The sequence below is a fragment of the Macaca thibetana genome, chromosome 11 (genome assembly GCF_024542745.1).
Source record: "Macaca thibetana thibetana isolate TM-01 chromosome 11, ASM2454274v1, whole genome shotgun sequence".
NCBI classification, from domain to species: Eukaryota; Metazoa; Chordata; class Mammalia; order Primates; family Cercopithecidae; genus Macaca; species Macaca thibetana.
In genome coordinates this window covers 16,010,253-16,016,075 of record NC_065588.1, presented here as the reverse complement: position 1 = coordinate 16,016,075, position 5,823 = coordinate 16,010,253, and the positions used below count along the sequence as shown (strand labels likewise).

Genomic DNA, 5,823 nt, shown 5'->3' with positions numbered 1-5,823 from the left:
CTCCTGAATAACTGAGACTACAGTTGTGCTCCATCACTCCCGGCTAATTTTTTATATTTTTAGTAGAGATGGGATTTCGCCATGTTGACCAGGATGGTCTCAATCTCCTGACCTTGTGATCTGCCTGCCTCAGCCTCCCAAAGTGCTGTGATTACAGGTGTGAGCTACTGTGCCTGACCCTTTTTTCTTAGTCTAGCCAAAAGTTTGTTGATTTTTTTTTATCTTTTCAAAACACCATCTTTCTGTTTCATTGATTTTCTGTATTTTTTGTCTCAATTTCATTTATTTCTGCTCTGACCTTTATATTTCTTTCCTTCTACTAATTTTGGTTTGGTTTGTTCTTGCTTTTGTAGTTCCTTGAGGTGTATATTTAGATTGTTTATTTGAAGTCTTTCTACATTTTTGATATAGGCATTTATTGCAATAAATTTCCCTTTTTCTACTGCTTTTGCTGTATTCCATAGATTTTGGTATGTTGTATTTCCATTCTCATTTGTTTCAAGAAATTTTTAAATTTCCCCCTTAATTTCTTCACTGACCCACCGGTGGGTCATTCAGGAGAACGCTGTATGATTTTCATGTGTCTGTGTATTCTCTGAGGTTTCTCTTTTTATTGATATCTACCTTTATTTCATTGTGGTCAGAAAAGATACTTAATATGATTTCTACTTGTTTGAATTAGTTGAAACTTGTTTTCTGGCATGAGATATGGTCTATTCTGGAGAATGTTCCATGTGCTGATGAAAAATATGTGTATTCTGCAGCAGTTGGATGAAATGCTCTCTAAATATCAATTAGGCCTATTTGGTCTTGTGTGTAGTTTAACTCTGTTGATTTTCTGTGTGAATAATCTGTCCATTACTGAGAATGGAGAGTAAAATCCCCTACTTTTATTGTATTGCAGTCTATATCTCCTTTTTCATCTATTAATGTTTGCTTTATACAGTTGGGAGCTCTGGCATTGGGTGCACAGATATACGAATATATAAATATTATAAAATCGTTATATCCTATTGCTGAAATGACCCTTTTATCATTATAATAACCTTTGTCTGTTTTTAAAGCCTTTGATTTCTAGTCTATTTTATCTAATTATAGCTACTGCTGCTTTTTTTTTGTTTGTTTCCAGTTGCATGAAATGATTTTTCCATTCCTTCACTTTTAGTCCATATGTGTCCATAGAGGTGAAGTGGGTTTCTTAAAGGCAGCATATAGTTGGGTCTTGTTTCTTTTTCCACGCAGCCACTCTGCCTTTTGCTTGGAGAATTGAGTCCATTTACATTCAATGTTATTGTTATTTCATCACCCAGGTATTAAGCCTAGGACCCACTGTTATTTTTCCTGATCCTCTCCCTCCTTCCACCCTCCACCCTCTGATAGGCCCCAGCATGTGTTGTTACCCTCTATGCGTCCATGTGTTCTCATCATTTAGCTCTCACTTATAGGTGCAAGCATGTGGTATTTGTTTTTTGTTCCTGGAACACCAATAATACCTGGATTTGGTCTGTCAAGGTAATTTTCTATATCTTGTGGGTGATCTTTATTCCTTTTCACTCTTTTTTTCTTCTTAATTCTTTGACTGTGTACTTTCACATAGCCTGTCTTTAATGAGGGAGGTCTGAAAGAGGATATCCCATTAATATGGAAAGGATGGTTAGGGGTTTGTGCCTAGGGGAACCAACCTGTGGAATGTAGCTCCTGCTGCATGGTGCCGCTGATTGGACACTCTGATTTAGCATTTTCTTTCTTTCTTTTTTTTTTTGAGACAGAGTCTCATTCTGTTGCCCAGGCTGGAGTGCAGTGACGTGATCTTGGCTCACTGCAAGCTCCGCCACCCGAGTTCACACCATTCTCCTGCCTCAGCCTCCAAAGTAGCTGGGACTACAGGCACGTGCCACCACACCTGGTTAATTTTTTTTTGTATTTTTAGTAGAGACAGGGTTTCACCATGTTAGCCAGGATGGTCTCTATCTCCTGACCTCATGATCCACCTGCCTTGGCCTCCCAAAGTGCTGGGATTATAGGCATGAACCACCGCACTCAGCCTTGGCATTTTCTTTGGCCAAGTTACAGAGCAGAGTTTCCAGGGCTGGGGATGGTAGTTCCTCTTCCTTTCCTTGTGTCTGGCAGCCTTCAGGGATATTTCTACCTACAACACCTGATATGCTTCCTGTGGTTTGAGGCAGGGACAGGTTTCCTGCTAGGGAACCCAGGATGGTGGAGAAGCTTGCTGCCCACCTTTATCTCACTTTTTCCAGTGTAGAAACCATAAGTAAGGGAGGTTTTCCACACTTTTGATGCCAGGAAGGAGGAAGCATGTGCTGGATATGGAAGTCTGATTTTCTTACTCTCTGCTCAAAGTTGTTTCACTTTTCTGTGGTCTCAGGAACTATCTTCTCCTCATATTTGAGTTCTATATATTGCTAGTGATAATCTCAGCACTATATATTTGTTTTTGGTTCTCTGTGGGGTTGGGGCGGGGAAGGGGCTAAAGCCATTTTGGAGCCCTATTTTTCTCTTTATAGAAGACTAGCCTTTGAGGTTTCTCTACTTCCTATCTTCCCTTCCATCAATCTATCCAATCTAACGCACTTTCTTTTTTCCCCCTCCAAACAGTTTTAGTGAATGGTAGTACCGTACCACATGGTATACCAGTTCAGTGTGAGAATTTTCTAATAAATCTTTTCTAACTGATACCTAAAACTGCTTCCTTTTATATCATCCAAAGGTCCATCCCGAGCTGAGCGAAGAGAAGCCCGGGTCCTAAGTTTCTTGGACAACGTTTCCAAGACAATGTGCTCTCTCTTTACAAGGAAAGGGGGACAGGGAGAGACCAAATTTTAGCCTCAAAGAAAGAAGGATTACCAGGCAATAAATATACTGCTCAATCTTTCTCATGAGGCCTGCCGGCCCTTAAAAAGGAACTACATCCTTAACCTACAGCTATTTTTCGAAGCGGCACTGGCTCATAGTATTTCTTGCAGTGAAGGGCCCTGGACACCTTCTGGAACCTCTACCACCAGCAGTAGTGGGTCAGGGCATGGTTGGCCTTGGCCATCTTGTGCATGTCATGTTTCCTCTTGATCACGGGGCCCTGGTTGCAAAAAGCCTCCAGCTTCTCTGGCTGGCATCAGCATCCCCTGGTGCCACTTAGTGATCATCCACTTTATGGCCAGGAAGTGGTGACATTGGTAGGGTAAGGATCCAGGGATCCAGGAGAAATGGCCTCCCTTGAAGGTGGGTACCAGTCCAATCACAGGCTCATAGTTTTTCACTGCTTAGTGGAAGACGGAGTAGGGCAGGAGTTCCCAACCCACAGGCCACCGACGCGTGGTAAGGTTCATGGCCTGTTAGAAACCAGGCCACACAGCAGGAGGTGAGTGGCGAGCAAGCAAGGTGAAAAAGCCAGCAATACCGTCTGAGCTCCACCTCCTGTCAGATCAGCAGCAGCATTAGATTCTCATAGGAGCACAAACCCTATTGTGAACTGCACGTGCAGGAATCTAGGTTGCACACTCCCTATGATAATCCAATGCCTGATGAAATCATCAATCCCTTCCACCCCTCTCCCATCAAACCCCTCTCCCCTGTGTGTGGAAACCAGTTTCTGGTGCCAAAACGGTTGGGGACCACTGGTGTAGGGGTTGCATTCAATAGTTGGCTATTCCTCTGCAGAAGCATCATGGTACTTCTCATAGCTTCTAGAACATGAGTCATGCAGGATCTGGCTAGTACTTTGTTTTCTCCCTTCGTCATCATACTGGTTAATTTACTGATTATGGGGTCTTCAAACACAGAGCTTGTTAACATTGTTGGAGCAGCTTTTATGAGCTGAGTCTCCTTGAGTTCCTGATCGTTCTTCTCCTCCTCAGTTACTTCAGCCACTGGCTTGCCATAATGTTCCTTGTCAATCAAGGGATCTCTGAATTCAGGACCCTAGCAACTCCACCTCAACTGAGTTAGCCCTGGAAGCTGTAAGACAGTCCACAGCACACCCAGCTCCAGGCCTGCCCCCTTACACACTTTTTCTTTTTTTGAGACCGAGTCTCGCTCTGTCACCCAGGCTGGAATGCAGTGATGCGATCTTGGTTCACTGCAAGCTCCACTTCCCGGATTCCTGCCATTCTTCTGCCTCAGCCTCCCGAGTAGCTGGGACTACAGGCGCCTGCCACCACGCCTGGCTAATTTCTTGTACTTTTAGTAGAGACGAGGTTTCACCGTGTTAGCCAGGATGATCTCGATCTCCTGACTTCATGATCCTCCCGACTCAGCCTCCCAAAGTGCTGGGATTACAGGCGTAAGTCACCATGCCTGGCCCCCTTACACACTTTCTAAAGCCTAACCCTGTTTATTAATTCAACCATGTATTCACTCATTCACTCATTTATTTAATAACATGTAATATAAACACACTGAGCGCCAGGAATTGATTATTTTATTTCCCTCTTTAAGTTCCTTTAACAGTGCTTTGACTCCTTGTTATTTGTGCCTATGTATGTTCTGTGTTCCTGCCTCCACCTCCTGCCCATTCCCTTGATCAACTGCTACATGTTCTTCATAACTCAGCTCAAATTTCTCCTTATTCATTCATTAAACGCTGCCCAGCACTGGGGACATATAGCAATAAACAAAACTGACAGATATCCCTGCTCTCACAGAATTTACATAAGGGAAACAGACAATAAATAATTCAACGAGTTGTCAGATTGTAATAGGTGCTGTGATAAAAAAGTAATGTAATACAATAGGGAGAGAGAGAGAGTGAGCATATGTGTGTGTGTGTGTGTGTGTGTGTGTATGTATGGGTTTAGGCAGGGTAAGAGTATAGTTTAAATAGGGTGGTTGGTCATTGAAATCTTTTCTGATGAGGTCACACTTGAGCTGAGAACTGAATGAAGTGAGCGAGCCACGTAGCAATCTGGAAGAAGAGCGCTCTAGGGCAAGGGCAGAGCAAGTGCTAAGGCGCTGTGGCGGATGCATGTCAGAGCGCTTAAGTTGGAAGCCTTTCAGTGAAAGGAAGCACAGCAAGTCTCTGTGATGTCACCCCTGGTTTTGCACAGCAGCATCAGGCACTCATTTCCCTGTGCTCAGGTAGCGCCTGGTATTAAATTGTACTGGTATGACATGGTATATGGTTGTCGTTATTTGTTTATGTCTGTCTAATTGCTAACAACACTGCGTGCCCTGAAGGGTGGGGACCATTTTGTACTTTTTTTTTTTTTTTTTGTATCCCCAGGGCCCATCCCTGTGCTTGTCAGGTACTTGGACCTTTGCTAAATGGGTGAGTCAGAGGCCCTCAAGATGCTTTCTTATGCTTGAGTCACCTGATTGGGTTTCTTTGTTCTTACTTCTCCCGGTGCTCTTCTGGAGTAGGGCTTTCATTACCTCTTTCTCTTAACACTTGGTACTGATGTTTGACCAGCATTGGCTACTTCCCTCCGGGAACCTTGGACATTCCTGTGTTGATTTCCATTCGTGACCCTCTACTCCTCCTCAAAAAAAAAAAAAAAAAGAAAGAAAGAATTTTTTTTTTTTGAGACGGAGTCTCACGCTGTTGCCCGGGCTGGAGTGCAGTGGCGCGATCTCGGCTCACTGCAAGCTCTGCCTCCCGGGTTCACGCCTTTCTCCTGCCTCAGCCTCTCGAGTAGCTGGGACTACAGGCGCCCGCCACCTCGCCCAGTTAATTTTCTGTGTTTTTTTTTTTAGTAGAGACGGGGTTTCAGCGTGTTAGCCAGGATGGTCTCAATCTCCTGACCTCGTGATCCACCTGCCTCGGCCCCCCAAAGTGCTGAGATTACAGGCGTGAGCCTCCGCGCCCGGCCT

The 5,823-nt window shown here is 44.0% G+C and overlaps 1 pseudogene; it reads right to left on the bottom strand.

Moving 5' to 3' along the window:
• Positions 1 to 3,013: 3,013 nt before the first annotated feature.
• On the bottom strand, positions 3,014 to 5,425 carry LOC126931561 (28S ribosomal protein S7, mitochondrial-like; annotated as a pseudogene).
• Between the last annotated feature and the right edge of the window lie 398 nt (positions 5,426 to 5,823).